The sequence below is a fragment of the Triturus cristatus genome, chromosome 11, assembly GCF_964204655.1.
Source record: "Triturus cristatus chromosome 11, aTriCri1.1, whole genome shotgun sequence".
Classification (NCBI taxonomy): Eukaryota; Metazoa; Chordata; class Amphibia; order Caudata; family Salamandridae; genus Triturus; species Triturus cristatus.
Window position 1 is genome coordinate 1,177,137,922 of NC_140594.1, and position 21,256 is coordinate 1,177,159,177.

Below are 21,256 nucleotides of genomic sequence, written 5' to 3' on the forward strand. Positions count from 1 at the left end.
AGGGATACCAGCGCCTTTTTATGCCAGTCAAAGCATCATTCGCAAAGCAGGAAGGTCCCTCCTGTAACACGTAAAGCTTGTATCACTTGATTTGTATTAGTGCCAAACGCAGTTACTGCGGTGCGCGCCTCTAGTTAACAGTGGTTCTTGCTACGCGAGCGGTGTGAGCCCTGATAATGTTTCAATTACATTTATGAAGCTCGGAGGGGGTAATGCAGGATCAAATGTGGCTATTACAATGATTGTGGTATGCGGTCCTTTTCTATTAAATGCCATACCTGCTTTTTGGGTGGTAAGGAACCCTTTTCCTGCATCACAGAGGCGTACACAGTGCTAAGCCCCTGGGAGGATGCTATATTTGTGTGCAAAATCCACAAAATTGCTCTTTTACCTGCAGCACGCAAGTGCTGTTGCTTGGCAACGATCTGTTGTATTTAAAAAAACAAAAAAGCACTTCTAAACAGGGCCTTTCAGAGATCTGGTAGATGAAGAACCTCTCCTCTGAGCCAGCCTAGAAGCACAGGTCACTTTTGCTCTGTAGCAGGAATCTCCGGCTTGGTTGATGGCCACGTGGCTCTGGCACAGCAGGCGATGGGGTCTGAAGCCATTGCTAACCCGCGTGGTGTCAGCGGCATGCAGACCACTCTGCTGGACATTCTGGTGAGCAGCGTCTCCTTGCTTTCTTAATTGTTACTCTTTAGATTGCGGTAAGCGGACTCCACTCACACGTTTGTGGAAATGAATGCAGACACATTGGTTTTGGAGCGTAGATCAGTAACTTTAACTGTGGGTAGGTTTCCAGATTGGAACCAAGGTCCAAGACCCAGTTGGGGGCAGCCCAAGGATGAGGACTAATGAGACACTATTTGCCTCACGTCAGTAGGTTACTGAAGTCATCCCCATCCGGGCGCGTGTGCCGCACTTACTACCCTCCCTAGAGAGGGGCTTACTGCCACATTCCTCTGTGACCTCAGCACACCAACTCAACAAGAAGCGAGGACCCACCAGACAGATCAGAAACTACCACCAGCACAGGTGAAATATCTCTACTATTCGGGGAACTGGAAGGCACTGGTCACTTGATGATTAAGTGCCGGTGCGGAGTACTGTAAAAATACGGCTCAAATTAAGCGCTGTTTACAGAGCCCGCAAATACAATCTGGCATGGTCCACAAGGAGGATGTAGGAGGCTGAAAGGCCAAGATGCCTCAGAACTGCTCTCAGAGAAGGCACGGTCAAGGCCGAAACTCCGGGATCATAGCCCAAGACTCATTGCAATGTAGGGAAGACCCTGAGCCGAACTCTATCCAGGACCGCTCAAAACAAAGGGAGCCTCTGCGAAGGAGCCTGGTGAGACTTTTGACTCGTTGATCGTGAACCCCATTGAGGCCAAGAGGTGCGCCATCATCTGAAGGTGATCGACGACTGACTGAGGCAAGCCCACCTTCAACAGTCCGTGATTGAAATAGATGAAAACTGGTGTCACTGACCTCTGAAGATGGGCATCGACCACCACCATTCATTGTGTTGCTGCCTATGCAGTGGCACTTGTGAAGCTGAAGAGGAGTAGGGCACACTTAAAACGCTCCTGTTCTACCTTGAACAGCAGGTGCCATTGGTGGGACTGCATGACAGGTGTGAAAATACACCCCCTGCAAGTCCAAGGACACCATCCAGTCACTTGGGGCCAGCACAGATGGAATCTGGGTTAACATGAGCATTGTAAAGCTGTCCTCCTGCAGGAAGGCATTCTGAGTGTGAAGGACAAAAATGGGCTGATGACCCCCCGCATCCTCCTTCGGTATGAGGAAACAGCGAGAGCAGCGACCCTCACCTATTTCAGAGTTGGGAGCCCACCTCATGGTTTCTTTGGAGAGCAAAACGTGCACCTCTTGCAACAGAAGGTACGTGCGCCCCTGAGATTCAGTCTCGTGTGGGGGTGGCGGGATTGGGCAAAGCAGAAAGGAAGGGTAAGGTAGAGCCATGCTCAACAATTTGGAAGAAGCATCTGTCAGACGTGATGGATCACCACCCACAGAGAGAAAGTTGGATTGCGTCTCCCGCTGGATGCCTGTCTGCTGCTAATGGTAAGCTCAAGCAGCTTGGCGGCTGTTGCCGCAGGGGAAGCCTGGTGCCCTCAATGGCATCCATGTTGTCTGCCAAATCCTTATCCCTGGCTGTGAAAGGACTGGGGTGATTGTAGCAGAGGCTGGTGAAACAGACACGGTCTATACGCCAGCCCCTAGAACAGCCTCTGAATTTCCACAACTGCGGTGGAAACTGTTTGGAAGTGGTCGAGAGAACCACAAACTGTGCCATGGCCCTACATTCCTTAAACAGTTCCAAATAAAGATCTGCTTCGTTGCCCTACAAACATGAGCCATCAACACATGCACGAGGGAGGCCTGTACGTCTCCTGTGGAGCTCTTCCACGCATGGTGGCCGAGCATCACACTAGTGCTAAACACCCTCACCAGACATTCAGTAGCATGAAGGCCAGCAAGAATAACTTATTTGGCTACAACTTGACCATCCTTAATGGTTTGTGTGAGTGAGACCCGAAGGTCTTAATGACAGCCTTCAAGATCTCACTGCCCGTTTCCGAGATGGAATGCGTGCACGTGCCCAACAAACAAACTGCGTTGATGGACCACAAGACCAGGCTGGCCAAATAGAACCTCTGTTTCTGGAGTCCCAAAATCATCTTCGACTCGCTATCTGGGAGAGTTGTGGGGAATGAGCTGGGGTTCACCTTATTGGTTGAAACCTGAACCAAAAAAAGTTTGGGAGTTCTGTGAGGAAGTCTGGGTTGACAGGCAATAGTCTGTGCCGTCTTGCCACCTGCATATTCATAGGTGGGCAAGAACAGGACTTGGATCAGGTGCCCAATGAGGTGTCAGCGAGCCTTATTGAACCAGATCAAGAGCTTCGATGTGGCTGGCAGGCTGAAGTATTTCCTTAAGCGCATCTCTCTCGACCTCGATGGAAGATTTGAAGGGTCGGGACCTCACCTGCACATCAAAGTACCAGTACAAGTGTGGCACTCTTCCATTTAAGGGCCAAACGATGAGCTCATTCCTGTATCCCACAGGCCTCTTATAAGTTGATGAATAATTGTTATAATTGGAGTGAATCACCCTCATGTGAACCATCATCATCGTAATCATCATCGTTATTTCTGGGTGGCGGCGGCAAGCTTTGATCAGAGTCTGAGCTAAACAGTCAATGGAAGTACCGAGGGCACATCCGTTCTAGAATTGAACAGACTTGGAATCAGGCTGATGGGGACAGGTGAGGCTTTTGTGATTATGAAGCAGACCCTGGAACCAGCACCGGATCCTCTTCCAATGATGTCAATACCAGCATCGACAATGGAAGGACTGGCACAAGTCTTGGCACCAGATTGGAAGTTTGTGCCGGAGTCAGTATGGAGAGCGCATCTGCCAGTGGAACTTGACTGACTGTCCCTGCACATCCTTGGAGGATAGATGGTACGTGGCCTCCTAAAAAGCTTCAATCTGCTGCGGTGTCACTAATAGCCCAGGCGATTCGGGACGCTCTGGGACCAACTGGGAAATCAGCTAATGCAAACTTTTCCGGTTTCAGTCTGGCGCGTGGGGGATATCTTAAAGGTGAGGAATCTGCAGTTAGAAGCATCCATTAGAATACCTCATTTCATCACTTTGGTACCCAATCGTATTCTCTCCTCAGCTGAAAGCGGGAATGCTTTGACACAGACTAACTGCTAGGATTTAGGTATTTGCAAACCAAGCAACATTTAACACTACTGCAACTCATCGAAGATCACAAAACAGGCACGGGGGCCACACAACCACAACACACACAAACCATAATGCCTGCTCACAATTCCAGTCCGCCGACATTCCAGTTTTTAATTTGCATGAATTATATTAACTATGTGCAGAATGAGTCCCCTTACTCACCAACTTCTAGTTCCTTCAAACTCCATAGACTGATCAAAGTTACCACAAACCAAGGCTTTACCACCTGCCAGACTGGAGTGCCCCCTTTCAACCACCCACGATTTTATTAAAAACAAAATACATTTCTCTTTCACCGTAGTTTACACGCGCACCAAAGCGGTCTTTGAGTCAGCTGCTATGGATAGCACACTGCTGGGGTTGAACTGCTGTTTACAGCCAGGGCTTCCTTGCGGTTCTGGAGCGGTCATTGTGCAAGGCTGCCCCGGGGGGTTGCGCAGCAGCCCCCCTAAAAGGGCGGCCGCCTTAGTGCCGCATGCAGGCACTGGGGGCAGCCGGTCTAGTCCCTGGGCTCAGCCAGGGAAGACGTCCGGCGAATGGTCACTTCTGGCGGTGGGGGAGGGGGCAAGGGTATTTAGGCTGTGCCCGCCCCTTCCTCGCCCTCTTGTCCCTCTCGTCGCGCCTACACTCGCATGGGCACTTCCTGGCTGGAGTGGCTTGGAATAGGTCTTGTTCTTCAGCCAGGCAAATGTATCATTGGACCGTCGCCTATTTTTAGGCAGGTTCAGTCATAAATCCACGGGGAGTTTAGAATGGATGGGGGCACATGTCGTGTTGGGGCATGATGGCCTCTGGTAGGGTATTGGTTAAGACTTGTTTTGGCTGGACCTGGGAGAAGCCCGGCAATAAGTGGCTTCTGGCTTCATCAGGCATGGTTTTATACACGCCGAGTCCACAGGGTGTTTGGAGGGAGATGGGGTGCACCTCTCTAGTTTAGGCATGGATCCTTTCCTGTGGACCGAGGGGAAGCTTTGGCTGCAGCAGGTTGTAAGGAAATAAGGCTACCTTAGTGGGGGGCCCTGGTAGTGACGGTGGCCACTCCCAAGGCTGTGGAGGAGTTACAGGGCGATCCAGAGTCTGCAGATACCAAGGGGTACTTCATGCAGCAGCACAGCGTGGTGCTAAGCCAGGATACCCAGGCATGTCTAGAGTGTCCCCTGGAAGAACTACGGCGCCCCGTTTAGTCCTACGGGCGGTTGTGGGTCTGAGCAACCGGGGGCTGCCAGCATACGCTCCGCCCACCTCTTTTGGGGGGGGGGGCGTGAGTAAGCACGTGGACTGGTGGTCCACGGATGGCCCCTCCCAAGGTTTGGTATGCACCATTCGGCGACTGCCATGGTGTAATTTAGGCTTATCAGACGGGCAGGCTGCTAAGGGTTGGCCTGCCCTGGGATCGGATCGCCCGTAAGATAACCCACCATGTTTGCATATTGGTTATGCTAATAAACCTGCAGCAATATTTCTCCACTTACAAAAAGTGTCGTGTGGTTTATTTATGTATTTACTATGTGTTATGTGACAACAGTTGCCGATATTGGCACTATGTTGTTGAGGCGACGCCGGGAGCCTGAGACAGAACAGAGAGGGCGCTGCTCCTACCTGCCAACTGGAATCAAACTGCCTCATTGATATGTAAAAAAATCCAATATCGTACACGTTCCCACTTTCCACTAAAGAGCATTACATGCAACGGTGGGACTTTACACTGAGCGGCCCACGAGTTCAAATCAAATATCTTTATTCAGCCAGTTCCAGCCACGAAAGAATACACGACACAAAGGCACATTATAACAGTCAAGATTAAAATTTAAAAACAAGAATTTTGTTATAATATTTAAAAAGTCTACAAAATGACATTCCCGACACATCTTTCTTTCTCTTAAGAGCAGCCGGGATAAATGATACAATGAACGCATGAGGGGTTGCATACGGACGTACACTGTACATATTACACACGTCACAGACAATGCTGTGAGGACATAACTCGACGAACAGAGGCGGCGGCTCCTTCCACGAGCCGGGCGGTTTCTCCTCACGCTTTCTACACTCGATTCTCTCCGTTACTTTATAACACAGTTTGCTTTTCAGACAGTATGCCTGTCTTCCACAGCTCTCTTCTCTTGGTGGGCCTGAGTACTGTGGCTCTGGGGCCTTCGACCCTCGTGACTCGGGCTGAGAGAAGGGTGTGTGGGGCTGAACCCCTCAGACCCATCACAGACCTCACCCACGTGCATCCAGGGCACCGACCGAGAGACGTGCCTGAATGTTCTCCGAGTGCAGCGGCTGTAGAGAGGGATGTGACAGCTCAGAGCTCTCGGAACGCCGTCTGCAGCCCCAGGGATTCAAAATACTATTTAAAGTCTAAACCCAGACAGGCGACAAGCACATGAGCCCGTCGGCACAAGTGTCCCGGGCTGTCCATAGCCTACGCTGGGACGGTGGCCCTTTGGACAAGGCTGGGACTCTAGCGCATAGCGAGAAGCGAGGCGCTACATGCATTCGCGAAACAGCCTTTACAACGCACTCATTAACGCAATGCCTTCACCATGCAAGAGAAGTATATTAAAGGGGGGGGGGGGGGGAGGGGAGAGAGAAAGCGAGAGAAAGAGAGAGAGAGAGAGAATCTAAATTTGTGTTTAGGGGTCGGTAAGGCTATAGAGTGGTAAGGGTATTGACCTTACATTCCTGACGTGTAGGTCTTCTGCCCCTCACTAATCTATCCTAATTAGAGGGTGCCATCTGGAGCCTGTGGGATTCTGCCACCTCACTCTGAGGATACGCAATACCACCCAAATCTCAAAAATGCCCTCCTTCCTTTGTGAAGGATCCACCACTTCTCTATGGTCCCAACTCTGGACATTGGCCAACTGGAGGGCATTCTTCATTCACTCTCTACCCAGCACCTGGCTTTCAAGCACTGCCTCCCACTGTGCCTCTCGCTTTAAGGGCTGTTCCCCATCGTTCCCTGGGCATTGGTTCCGTCTGAGGTGAATCTAGTGAGGGTGAATCTAGTGAGGGTGAATCTAGTGAGGGTGAATCTAGTGAGGGTGAATCTAGTGAGGGTGAATCTAGTGAGGGTGAATCTAGTGAGGGTGAATCTAGTGAGGGTGAATCTAGTGAGGGAGAATCTAGTGAGGGAGAATCTAGTGAGGGAGAATCTAGTGAGGGAGAATCTAGTGAGGGAGAATCTAGTGAGGGAGAATCTAGTGGGGGAGCACCTACAGAGATCTAGTGAGGGCAAACCTACAGAGGGCAAACCTACAGAGGGCAAACCTACAGAGGGCAAACCTACAGAGGGCGAACCTACAGAGGGCGAACCTACAGAGGGCGAACCTACAGAGGGCGAACCTACAGAGGGCGAACCTACAGAGGGCGAACCTACAGAGGGCGAACCTACTTGCCCTTACATGATCCGCATATCCCGTAGTGAAAGAACCGCCTCCTTTGAGTCAAGGCCTTGACTCCTGTTGTGAAGCCGCACCTTTTCTGGAGAACATGTTGGATGGGGTGAACACAGTCATACCAGGAGGATCACATATGTAGCAGCAGCAGCCTCCTTTCTCCAACTCAAATTATGGATGAAGCTGGCATGTTCCCCACTAGGGTGAATCCATTTCAGACATGACCTACAGTAAGATTATGGTCTTTCCCTGTGGCGAGGAGTACCTTAGAACAGACACGGGCTCTTGCTGGTACATCCCTCATTGCTGCTACCTAACTAGCAAAGTCTCCCACCCAGCCAATCCAATCTCAGTGCCGGCACAGTTTACGTTGGTCACCGCCAGAGAGAGGGTTTTCAGGGTCTCTACTTTTTGGAAACCATGCTACTGCAACTAAGGCGTTTACAAGAGCTCGTGTACATACATACATGCTATGTAGGTGAGAATAAATGCATGACAAAAAAATGATGCTATTGAGAAAAGCTTTGTTGGTAGAACTCTATCGCTTTGAACAATTTGCATTCAACTAGTGTGGTCTGACGGCGCTCAGATGGAAGATGCCCAACTTCTCTGCAGCTACAAGAACGGAGTCCGAGCTCTTACCTCGCTATTCGTCTAAAAGTGATTTCCTCATGTTCCATATTCACTCTCTGCAGCACATGCACAAATGGAGACAGACCTATGAGGCTGTAGTGAAACGCTGGTACATATTATACTGAAGGTGTTGAGTCGCGTAGTTTGCGAGTGCAAATATCCACGTGTACCGCGGTTTTAAAAGGGTCGCTGCTAATAGCAATGTTTGAGACCCCGGAGCCCTCAAGCCATGCCAGGGCCTGGCACAACATCATAGGGCACCAGGAGGGCTTTTAATAGGTTTTTTGGAGCTTCTTGGCATAGGAACTGAAACCTGAACTATCCCCGTTCATGACGACGATATCATCTACAGTACCTTCTTGGGCTTTCCATTCATGGCCATTCTGGACTCCTCCACCTTCAGTGTCCAGTGTCCATCTTCTCAGCTAGTAAATGGTTTTTTTTTTTTAGTAAAACTTATTCAGTTTGAGGTATAAATCAATAGAATCTGTAGGTTTCCCTAAAAAACAATGTCAATCAAGCAAGATTTATCAAGAGCATGGCCACTCAAAGATTGTCGCGGCGCTAGGACACAGTAGACCGCTAACGGCACAATCAAATGACTGAAAGCGGATTGGAACAGCTCTGCTTTAAGGGCACGCCTGAAGCCTCTTTCATCCTTCAGCACCCGCAAATCCAAAGGAAGGGAATTCCAAGCCAGAGTCGCAAGATATGAGAAAGACGTAGCACCCCATCTCCTTCTCCTGATTTGAGGTGCAACAGCCAGCCCTGCTCCAGAAGAGCGGAGGCTTCTTGTAGGGTGAGAATGGGTGAACCTAGCAGACAGGTACCGCAGAACCAACTGGTAGAAAGCTTGGTGGGCCAGTGTGAGACCTTTAAACAAAATTCTCTCCTTGTTGGACAGCCAGAAAAGTGCCTTAGAGTCAGGCGAATATGCGACATCCATTCATTCAAGAACATCCATGTGAGATTCCTAATCACATGGCAAGCAGAGGCCATGGCCCGAGGTCACCCAAAGAAGCACCCCTACATTCCGTTATACCTCAGAGCTTCTCTAGATGCACTACTGCTCCTAGCTGGACGGTACAGAAGAGGGTCAACTGGATGGAAATCACTCTTGGAACAATCCAAGAGGGTCAATGAAGGCCCAAGTGCTCGGACATTCCTCTCCAAGCGGAACAGAAGCAAAGAGCAATCGAAGGGAATCGCTTCCCATGTGCTGTAGGGTCCGGAGGCCTCTGCTCAGGATTCTGGACCACAAGAGAAGAGCCGCTTCGGAGCTTGATGCTAGTAAGACTGCTCCCCTTGATCAGAGTAAGTGACGTAGATCTCCATCGAAGGCTCGCCACTTCTACGTGGACAGGCTTCACGCCAGCTGAGGTGAAGCTCATTGAGACATGCAGAGTAACATTTTCACAAGCGAAGGAAGTCAACTTCCCAATGTGAGAAAAAAGAGACAACAGTGAAAGCTGGACAGCACAAACCCTCTCCGGGCAGACATCTGACTTCAGGCATGACAGCACCACTCTGAAAGATTGCAAGGACCACCATTCCAAAGCAGATAAACAAAGTGCATATGGTGCATGAGTCCATCATCCATCGAAAACGACATATGAAACCGCGACCACGAACTACAATGAGACCGTATCCCTTTTCCTGCAACCCCTGCCCTCAAACCAGGCAGAAAGCGGACAGTTATCCTGCATCTCGCCTTCACAGTTTTCATCAAAATGTTTTCTTGGTAATTAAAAAGGGCAGGTTTCCTGAATTTGAAATAAATGTACGCAAGAAGTGCATTTCCTTGGCCGGACGGTCTTGGTCAAGTCGCAGCTAGTGGCCAGTGGATAGGTTAACTTCCTTCAGAGTGGACGTCATGCCATCACACAGTGCTTCAAAGGCAGCGCCCACCCATGAATCACAGGTTACTTAGTGTCCGGCACTGCTAGGCAGACACTTGCACAACCGAAGGCATCAGAAGTCTTAACATTGAAACCAAGAACTCAAACTCTACGCAGGATGTCAAACCTGCCCTTCACTGGTACTAGACTAGAGCTGGAAGGCGAGCGTCGCTCTCACCGGCCAGGCACAAGCTTCACTGGTTCAACGCGGCACACAGTGCCTTATGTGCAATGCACAGGAAGCCATCAAGAAAACCATTCATCTGGAACACAAATTCGACTTCTAGATTATACTAAAAAAAAGCTTTGGATTCTTCTACTCAAAGACTAGGACAGACCTAGAAATCCACCAGGCTCCCTCTGGCGCTCGCAGCTGTGGAGCTCACGAGCACTTCTCATGCACCCACCTGAACACCATCCAACCTACAGAATGGACCTCGAGTCCGGGCTCTTCACGATCTGCAGCAGATTTACTTCACTAAGCAATATCCTGATAATGCACTTAGCGCCTGGAGGCTACCTGGGTGAATGAAGCTCTACAAGAAAGATAAACCGAACAGGAATCTTTCAAAAATGAGAACCGTCCGGAAAACCTTCAATCATTTAAACATGTGGGTAAAACATGCCGCTCTATTCAACATTTAATGACACAATCGCGCTTTTTAAAATTTAAATTAATAGAATGTAGCTGGTTTTGCTTTCTACACCTAGGTATTAAGGTACCCAGGATGGCCTCCGTGGCTGATTAGTCGCGCCAGCTGTCTCCAAAAATTGTCCAAGTGCCAAGGGGAGCTTACCAAGCGCCCCGTGAGCAGACTACCTTGTCCATCATTGAAACAAAGCGCATACAAGCCAACCAGGACATCCAAGCTCTGGGCGGAACCAATGATTAGGACTTTGTATTGTGCACACCATATTCTGGCATAACTGCACTCACTGGCTGGTTTCTGGGCTGAGCAGCAGAAGGTGGACGGTGGTGCCAAAATGCACAGCTGCACCAGAGGCTGCTCCCTGTGTCACTCTTACAAGAGCCGGAAGAGGAAGGGCGAGGCTGCAAGGACATCAGGACAAGTATCAGACCCTCTCACAAGGGAACAATGAAACCATGGGGGCAGAATGTCAGCCCCTCTCTTGGAGATGGTGGGACTGAATGTCAGCCCCTCTCTTGGAGATGGTGGGACTAAATGTCAGCCCCTCTAGTGAAGGGAGGGACACTGAAGGAATGTCACACTCTGGTGGAGACAGCAGATTGAATGAATGTAGCCCCTCTCTTGGAGACCATGAGACTGAATTCATGTCAGCCCCTCTCATGAAGGGAGTGACCGTGAAGGAATGTGAGCCCTCTTGTGAAGACAGTAGACTGAATGAATGTCAGCCCCTCTAGTGAAGGGAGGGACACTGAAGGAATATCACACTCTTGTGGAAACAGTAGATTGAATTCATGTCAGCCCCTCTCTTGGAGATGGTGGGATTGAATGTGAGCCCCTCTCTTGAAGGGAGCGATACCACAAATGTCAGGATTCTTGTAAAGAGGGGAGACACCGGATGAATGTCAGAAGAGAGTGCGACTGAATGCATGCCCGTTTCATGAGGGGAGGAGATGAATTATTATTATTATTATTATTATTATTATTATTATTATATCTATCTGTGAAGAGCATCTTTCACCTCAAAGGTATCCAGGTGCTGGCCTCATTAGAACAGGTCTACGTAGGCCAGACCCTCTCATAAGGACATGCGAAGGGAAGCCAGACCCTCTCATAAGGACATGCGAAGGGAAGCCAGACCCTCACATAAGGACATGAGAAGGGAAGCCAGACCCTCACTTAAGGACATGAGAAGGGAAGCCAGACCCTCACTTAAGGACATGAGAAGGGAAGCCAGACCCTCACTTAAGGACATGCGAAGGGAAGCCAGACCCTCACATAAGGACATGAGAAGGGAAGCCAGACCCTCACTTAAGGACATGCGAAGGGCAGCCAGACCCTCTCACAAGGACATGAGAAGGGAAGCCAGACCCTCACTTAAGGACATGCGAAGGGAAGCCAGACCCTCACTTAAGGACATGAGAAGGGAAGCCAGACCCTCACTGAAGGATATGAGAAGGGAAGCCAGACCCTCACATAAGGACATGAGAAGGGAAGCCAGACCCTCACTTAAGGACATGAGAAGGGAAGCCAGACCCTCACTTAAGGACATGAGAAGGGAAGCCAGACCCTCACATAAGGACATGAGAAGGGAAGCCAGACCCTCACTTAAGGACATGCGAAGGGAAGCCAGACCCTCACATAAGGACATGAGAAGGGAAGCCAGACCCTCACTTAAGGACATGCGAAGGGAAGCCAGACCCTCTCACAAGGACATGAGAAGGGAAGCCAGACCCTCACTTAAGGACATGCGAAGGGAAGCCAGACCCTCTCACAAGGACATGAGAAGGGAAGCCAGACCCTCACAAAAGGGCGTGCAAAGGGAAGCTAGACCCTCACATAAGGACATGAGAAGGGAAGCCAGACCCTCACAAAAGGGCGTGCAAAGGGAAGCCAGACCCTCACATAAGGACATGCGAAGGGAAGCCAGACCCTCACATAAGGACATGAGAAGGGAAGCCAGACCCTCACTTAAGGATATGCAAAGGAGAGCCAGACCCTCACTTAAGGACATGAAGGGAAGCCAGACCCTCACTTAAGGACATGAGAAGGGAAGCCAGACCCTCACATAAGGACATGAGAAGGGAAGCCAGACCCTCACATAAGGACATGCGAAGGGAAGCCAGACCCTCACAAAAGGGCGTGCAAAGGGAAGCCAGACCCTCACATAAGGATATGCAAAGGAGAGCCAGAGCCTCACTTAAGGACATGAGAAGGGAAGCCAGACCCTCACTTAAGGACATGCGAAGGGAAGCCAGACCCTCTCACAAGGACATGAGAAGGGAAGCCAGACCCTCACAAAAGGGCGTGCAAAGGGAAGCTAGACCCTCACATAAGGACATGAGAAGGGAAGCCAGACCCTCACAAAAGGGCGTGCAAAGGGAAGCCAGACCCTCACATAAGGACATGCGAAGGGAAGCCAGACCCTCACATAAGGACATGAGAAGGGAAGCCAGACCCTCACTTAAGGATATGCAAAGGAGAGCCAGACCCTCACTTAAGGACATGCGAAGGGAAGCCAGACCCTCACTTAAGGACATGAGAAGGGAAGCCAGACCCTCACATAAGGACATGAGAAGGGAAGCCAGACCCTCACATAAGGACATGCGAAGGGAAGCCAGACCCTCACAAAAGGGCGTGCAAAGGGAAGCCAGACCCTCACATAAGGATATGCAAAGGAGAGCCAGAGCCTCACTTAAGGACATGAGAAGGAAAGCCAGACCCTCACTTAAGGACATGAGAAGGGAAGCCAGACCCTCACTTAAGGACATGAGAAGGGAAGCCAGACCCTCACTTAAGGACATGAGAAGGGAAGCCAGATCCTCACTTAAGGACATGAGAAGGGAAGCCAGACCCTCACTTAAGGACATGAGAAGGGAAGCCAGACCCTCACTTAAGGACATGAGAAGGGAAGCCAGACCCTCACTTAAGGACATGAGAAGGGAAGCCAGACCCTCACTTAAGGACATGAGAAGGGAAGCCAGACCCTCACTGAAGGACATGAGAAGGGAAGCCAGACCCTCACTTAAGGACATGAGAAGGGAAGCCAGACCCTCACATAAGGACATGCGAAGGGAAGCCAGACCCTCACTTAAGGACATGAGAAGGGAAGCCAGACCCTCACTTAAGGACATGAGAAGGGAAGCCAGACCCTCACTTAAGGACATGAGAAGGGAAGCCAGACCCTCACTTAAGGACATGAGAAGGGAAGCCAGACCCTCACTTAAGGACATGAGAAGGGAAGCCAGACCCTCACATAAGGACATGCGAAGGGAAGCCAGACCCTCACATAAGGACATGAGAAGGGAAGCCAGACCCTCACTTAAGGGCATGCGAAGGGAAGCCAGACCCTCACACAAGGACATGAGAAGGGAAGCCAGACCCTCACATAAGGACATGAGAAGGGAAGCCAGACCCTCACATAAGGACATGAGAAGGGAAGCCAGACCCTCACATAAGGACATGAGAAGGGAAGCCAGACCCTCACTTAAGGACATGAGAAGGGAAGCCAGACCCTCACTTAAGGACATGAGAAGGGAAGCCAGACCCTCACTTAAGGACATGAGAAGGGAAGCCAGACCCTCACTTAAGGACATGAGAAGGGAAGCCAGACCCTCACTTAAGGACATGAGAAGGGAAGCCAGACCCTCATTAGGACATGCGAAGGGAAGCCAGACCCTCTCACAAGGACATGAGAAAGGAAGCCAGACCCTCACAAAAGGGCGTGCAAAGGGAAGCTAGACCCTCACATAAGGACATGAGAAGGGAAGCCAGACCCTCACAAAAGGGCGTGCAAAGGGAAGCCAGACCCTCACAAAAGGGCGTGCAAAGGGAAGCCAGACCCTCACAAAAGGGCGTGCAAAGGGAAGCCAGACCCTCACAAAAGGACATGCGAAGGGAAGCCAGACCCTCACAAAAGGGCGTGCAAAGGGAAGCCAGACCCTCACAAAAGGACATGCGAAGGGAAGCCAGACCCTCACAAAAGGACATGCGAAGGGAAGCCAGACCCTCACAAAAGCACGTGCAAAGGGAAGCCAGACCCTCACAAAAGGACATGCGAAGGGAAGCCAGACCCTTTCATAAGGACATGGGGAATTAAGTGAAGTGAGAACCTCCAAGGACAAAGGAGAATGGAAGGAGGCCAGACCCTCTCATACGGAGAGAAGAGACTGAATGGAAGCTAGCCCTACTCACAAGGACAGTGCAGACCTAATGGAAACCAGATCCTCGTAAAAGGTTGAGTTTAGCAAACACAACAATATGATGGACGGAGTGCTGATACTTTTTAACCACTCACCCCCAGTTACAGATCTGGGTTTAATCCATTGTTCTTTAGCTCACTTCACCACCCCTGTTTGGACCCAGCCATATGCAAATCCGTCTTGACCCTGCTCCCCATTGGAACAGTCCAGCCCAAACTTCCAGGCCAGGTCCTCCCTGGACCAGAAACAAGCATCCTAGGACCAGTTTCAGGGCATCACCCTTCATCAGCCAGGCTAGCTTGAATCCAATGGAACAGCAAGAAAGGGACTCACGTCTGGGCATACCCTTGGCCACTTAGGGTGAACGTAGACAACGCAACAAGATGATTGACAGATTGCTGAAACTTTTCTACCACTCACCCCCAATCACAGATCTGGGATTAATGCATTGTTCCTTTGCTCACTTCGCCACCCCAGTTTGTCAGCAGGACAGCGAGACTATGCACCACAAACTCTTTTATAAGGAAAACGGGGTGCTGGGGATAAGCTGAAAGCAGTGTTTGCTCACCAGGAACTGGCCGCTCAATACTTGCATAAGTTGATACAAGGCGGCCATTATGTGGGAGACCCACTGGCTGCCACTCGGACCAATGCTGTAACTTGTTAGAAAGTTACTGCCAGGTCAGGGCAAGATTGTACAGTCACATCCTTCCCGGATACTTGGCCCACTGTGCCAAGCCACGACCGCAATAACAAAACAGTGACAAGGCCAATAGGTCACGACTTTCAGTGGTGTAACTCGAGCTTGTGGCTTTACTAGTGCTTTTGCTGCTACCATTCAGCACTGGTAAAAAGGAAAAAAAAAGCTTGTTTGCAAATGCGGAACATCAGCAAAAACAGAACCCGCAGCATCTTGACAAATGGATACAAGCATCAGCACACACGAGCAGTCCTACGGAGGGCTGAACGGAAGAGGGGAAAAGTAGTTTCCTGAATGCAAGCAGCGGTAAGATGCACGTCACCCAATCACAGGGAGGGTAAAGAAGCTGTGCTCCTGGAGAAGGATGGACCCAAGAAAGGGACTGCACTGAATAAGAAGCAAGCAAAAAGACTGAAAAGAAACCCAACCAGTGATGGGCAATGGGCCGACCTTAAGCCCGTGCCAGAATAGGTATGTACACAATCTGTCTTCCCAAGGTCTCCTACAACCAGCAGGCCACCGCTGCACCTACTGTTTACACGTGGACGGACACTGGAAGCGAGCCCTGGGGTCTGTGCAGCCGCCGCCCTCGCCGCAGCGGACCTCAATGGCTGACACCAGTGTCCAGCTCTCCACTGCCGAAGGGAGGCCAGATCTGGAGTCAAAACACCAGCAAAAGAGGCATTTCCATCAGAGCTCCAAGGCCCGCAGCTATCGAGAGGCACAGAGGGATTTTATACAAATTCACAAATTGTACAACCAGGCTTAAATATGATCTCTACCTTTCTAAGAGTCCAACGCTGCCGGGGTCCACTGGAAGGGAATCTTCAGCAGGGTTCTCGGATTCTAGAGAAAGAAAATAATGAAGGACAACTGTAAATTCAGTCATTTGAAGAGATAATTCAAGCAGAAATGTTGAAAGCAACAAGGCGACTACAGCAACTGTCCAAATATTTCGCTTCAATCGAGGCCACGCCTTCAAATCACAACCAGTTCTGATTAACATTCAATGACTGTACACAACTGCAACCAAATCAGTTTAGAAAAAATAATTTTTCGCACTAACTATGGATGTGACGTTCGGAGGAAAGCAGTCTAAGGAGTGGCAGTAAGACCGGAATTCCACCACACTCGATGGGCTTCAGGGCCACAAAGAACAGCGCCGACTTGTGGCGAGAACTCAAAGTTACCACTGTAGAGCCCCGGCAACCATGCATGCCCTCTCCCCCCCTAAAGGAACTGGCTGTAGGTTGCCCCGCTCATACTTGTGTGTCACACTCACTCCCACTGGGCATCAGTCGGGCAGAGGGGGGCCGATCTGAGCTGGGACACAGATTTCAAGTGGAATTGGCTCTACAGTACACAATTATTTCTTCAGTTTCGTCACACAGCTGTTATTTCCAGCTATCAGGTCATGTTTGTCATGCCTGCATTAACAGCGAAGCGGTGTGCATTTTCTGACGCTCCTGTTAATGGCATCTGCAGGACAACTCCTTGGGCATCACTGTTTGGACACTTGTGAGAAGATGCTGGACTGAAGCTTGGGGGGGGGGGGGGTCGAAGCAAGTGTCCCCGCCACTTCTTTTCTTGTGAAGCTGTTGCCATGAGCTTGGTGTTACACAGGTGTATTACAGAGATAGCTTTATGCCATCCCAGCCTTTCAGCCATTGAACTGGATGTGTTGACTGGTCGTCCTGTCCGTGAGGGAGAGAATGAGCTGCGAGTTGTCGGCATAGGAGGACGATGAGGTTGTGAGAGTGGATGATGCTGGGTAGAGGGATCATGTATGCGTTGAAGAGGTCCAGCTCAGGAAGGGTCCTTGCTGAACTCCGCAGAAGGGGTCGCAAGCGTCCGGGGTGTACGGTGCCAGATTGACTGAGTGCTTCCAGCCAGGAAGGAGCAGATCCAAGGAGTGCGTGTCCCAGGATTCTGATGTCATGTACGAGTTTGATGGGGCGGGAGACAAATGCCATGGAGAGGTCCAGGAGGATCAAGGCCTGTGCGTCTCCTCCGCTGAGTCATGCAGCTCTCATCAGTGGCGACGATGAGGGCAGCTTCTGTGCTGTGGTTGGGTCTGAAACCAGACTGAGTGTTGTGGGGAGATGGTGGTCATTTAGGTGGTCAGTGAGGTGCCTGAGGATGATTTTCTCTCAGACCTTGGCTGTGAATGTTAGCAGGGTGATCGGTCTGTAGTGAGCAAGCACAGATTGGTCCGTAGAGTATTTCTTCAGCAGCGGGAGGACAGTGGCATGATTCCAGGCATCTGGGAAGGTTGCAGAAGAGGTGAAGGGATTCAGAATAGGTGTGAGCATGGCACTGATGGGTTGCAGTCCTCTGGAATAGGCATGGTGGGGGAGAGGTCAGAGGGGGACCGAGTGGATGGACTTCATGGTGGTGGCGGTTTCTTCTGGAGTGATGGCAGGCGGGGGGGGGGGGGGCAGCCTTGCACCAGACTGGCACTCACCGTATCCAGGCATGGAAAAGGGGTTTAGAGGAAACAGGAGGTAAGTGGCCCTACATCCCTCCACATACAGTTTAAGGCTCTCCTGAGGGGGTGGGGGGCCTTGTACCAGACTGGTGCTCACCGTACCCAGGCATGGAACAGGGGGGTTCAGAGGAAACAGGAGGTAAGCGACCCCGCATGCCTCCACATACACAGTTTAACGCTCTCCTGAGGTGGTGTGGGGGGGGCCTTGTACCGGACTGGTGCTCACAATGCCCACGCATGGGAGCAGAGGAAACCCTGTGTCCCGCCACATACAGAGTTTAAGGCTCTCCGGGTGGGGGCGGTCTTGTACCGGACTGAGCTCACCATGCCCAGGCATGGAGCAGAGGAAACCTTGTGTCACTCCACATACAGAGTTTAAGGCTCTCCCGGGGGTGGGGGGCAGCTTTGTACCAGACTGACATTCACTGTGCCCAGGCATGGAAAAGGGGTTTAGAGGAAACAGGAGGTAAGCGACCCCGCATGCCTAACACATACACAGTTTAAGGCTCTCGGGGGGGGGGGGGGGCTTGTATCAGACTGCTACTCCCAGTGCCCAGGCATGGAGAAGGGGTGCAGAGGAAACCCTGTGTCCCTCCACATACAGAGCTTCAGGCTCTCCCGGGGGGTGGGGCAGCCTTGTACCGGACTGTTGCTCACCATGCCCAGGCATGGGAGCAGAGGAAACCCTGTGTCCCTCCACATAGAGTTTAAGGCTCTCCCGGCCAGGGCCAGCAGGTGGCGTCCTTCCCACAACCCTGAGACGCGCAGGAGGCAGTGGTGGAATATGAATGACGTGTTCGAGGACAGAGTGTCCCAGCCTTCCCAGTAAGTGCGCAGTCAGTGAATCCGCCTGGGGTCCGCCGGGAGATGAAAGCGGCCTGCATCGTGTGGACAACACTCACAGCTGCGCCGGAGCTCGGCAGGAGTGAGGATGAGGAGGAGGGATGGTGTGTTTTTCCCTCTGAAAGCTGCAGGGCCCTGAGGAATGCAGAGTATGTCTGGTATTCAGCGGCTGCCTGCCGGCTCCGCTCTTCACCGTATAAGGAAGGCGCTGAGCCCTGCACAGCCGCACACAGGCCGGCCCTCCCGGCCCGGCCTTCACTGGAAGCCCCAGGCCCTCTAGGAACCCGGAGCAGGCTGGACGGGCAGCCGGGGACCTGTGCTGGAGAGGCCTCTGCGGTAAAGCGCCCCCCACCCCACAGTGTGACCTTTCATCCCATGTGAAGCTACCGGTGGTCATCCAATCCTTGGCCTCTCTGCAAACCGCACAGAGCAATGGTCGCGTGAACCAGTTGTGATTCCATGCAAATATGCAAGTAGAGTGGCACTCTATGTGATTTTAGTGCATACGTTTGAGCCACGCCCCTTTCAGGGACCCCCCACACACTTGTCATCCCACTTAAGCCCTGGGGCAGACTCCTGAGGCAGCCTGCGCCCTGTGGCTGGAGGGGAGCCAAGAAGTGGCAGTCACAGCGAGCTTCTTAAGCACAGTGTGACCTTGTACTCCGTCAGCTTCAGAGGGGGGCCTAGGGGGACAGAGCAGGCAACCCCGAGCGTTCAAGAGCCCTAGACGTGGAGGGCAGTTCCTGCATGCACACCGTGTCCTCGCCAGCTGTGGAAGGACTAAAGGGGAGCAGTGAGTCACACGCCACCTCTCAAGCACAGTGTGACCTTGTACTGCACTCCGTGAGCTTCAGAACAGCGATTCTGAGAGACAATTCAGACACGACAGCCTCCCGTGTTACCAATCCAAAGGCATTTTAATGCCGGATGAGAGAATCCAGTGTTGCTAGACCCGATATGCAACCGAGGAAACAGAAATCGCATTTACAGTATTTCTCGGCACAATATATACATGTTTAATACGGATAACAGCACGTGCGCATGTCCGTCGCTCGCTGCTCCACCCTTGCTGCCATGTAGCCATGAAGGACAAGTCACTGCCCCCTCAGCCTAAATTAATAAAACACGTTATACAACCGGAAATACGCTTAGAATCATATTTAGAATCGAAAGTAGTTCGCATTTCAGGAATTTAGTACAGGAAGCTGCTATCGCTAGGCACAGATGTAATCGCATGCTTTTTCATTTGTTATGAAGAAATGGACAGGTCACATGTGACGTGTGAGTCGCCGGTTCGACTGCCAGTCCCACAGGGAGCGTCAATGTCGCTGCGTTACTGACTCCACTTAAGTAACCTCGAGGCCACGTGCCTCAGCTCCAGAGATGCTCGAGTCGACGAATGACCCTGCCACACAGATCCTTGGATGACGTTCAGGCCATGTGTGCAGGTGTGACCCGGTGACGTCATTGGGCCGAGGGGCAGAAGAGACCCTCCTGAGAGCAATGGGTCCCGGTTAACTCCATGCGCTCTCTTCCTGCCACTAGGGGGCACACAGCTCAGGGAAACCCATGGCCTTCAGCTTATCCCCGTCCGGACTCGCAGCCTCCTGGCCTATATTCCGAACCTGCCTTTCATCTCATCCAGGAGGGGCTACGCAAGAGCCAAAACGCTGTTTCTCCCAAAGACTACATTCCCCACAAACTGTTTCCCGAGCTAGCACCATTTCGCAGTGCGTCCATGTTTCCCGAGCAGGCACCGTTTCCTTGTTTACTGAGCTAGCACCATTTAGCAGTGCTTCCATGTTTCCCGAGCTAGCACCGTTTAGCAAACCTTGTTTCCCGAGCTAGCACCGTTTAGCAGTCCTTGTTTCCTGAGCTAGCTCCGTTTAGCAGTGCTTCCTTGTTTCATGAGTTAGCACCTTTAGCAGTTCTTCCCTTCTTCCTGAGCTAGTACCATTTAGCAGTGTTTCCCTGTTTCCTGAGCTAGCACCGCTTAGCAGTGCTTCCGTGTTTCCTGAGCTAGCTCCGTTTAACAGTGCTTCCGTGTTTTCTAGGGTACCACAGCTTAGAAGTGCTTCAGTGTTCCCAGGGCTAGCACTGTTTAGCAGTCCTTCTAGGTTCTCTGAGCTCGCCTCGTTTAGCAGTGATCCGCGTTTCCTGAACTAGCACTGTTTAGCAGTGCTTCTCTGTTTCCCGAGCTAGCACCGTTTAGCAGTGCATCCAGGTCTTCTTAGCTAGTACCTTTTTGCACGGCTTCTTTGCTTCCTGAGCTAGCACTGTTTGCAATGCTCGTTTCTTGAGCTAGCACTGTTTAGCAACGTTTCCATGTTTCAAGAGCAAGTACCGTTTAGCAGGGATTCCTTGTTTTCTGAAAAAGCCCTATTTAACAGTGCTTCCTTGTTTCCGGAGCTAGCACCATTTAACAGTGCTTCCTTGTTTTCTTAGATAGCATTGTTTAGCAGAGCTTCCATATTTCCTACACTGGCACCTTTTAGCAGTGCTATGTTTTCTGAGAAGGCCCCATTTAGCACTGCATCCTTGTTTGAAGAGCTAGCACCGTTTAGCAGAGTTTCCTTGTTCCAAGAGTTAGCACAGTTTAGCAGTGCTTCCTTTTTTCTGACCTAACTGTTTAGCAGTGCTTCCTTGTTTCCAGAGCTAGCAC

General features: G+C 51.1%; 1 protein-coding gene across 2 annotated transcripts in view; it reads right to left on the minus strand.

Annotated features, from left to right (window-relative positions):
- Positions 1-21,256, minus strand: part of LOC146788667 (lipoma-preferred partner homolog) — a 774,512-nt gene that overhangs the window by 566,298 nt on the left and 186,958 nt on the right. For both annotated transcript variants that reach the window (XM_085635893.1, XM_085635894.1), the window contains one exon: positions 16,046-16,109. The gene's annotated coding sequence lies outside the window, so the exon portion shown is untranslated. The remainder of the gene's footprint in view (positions 1-16,045; positions 16,110-21,256) is intronic.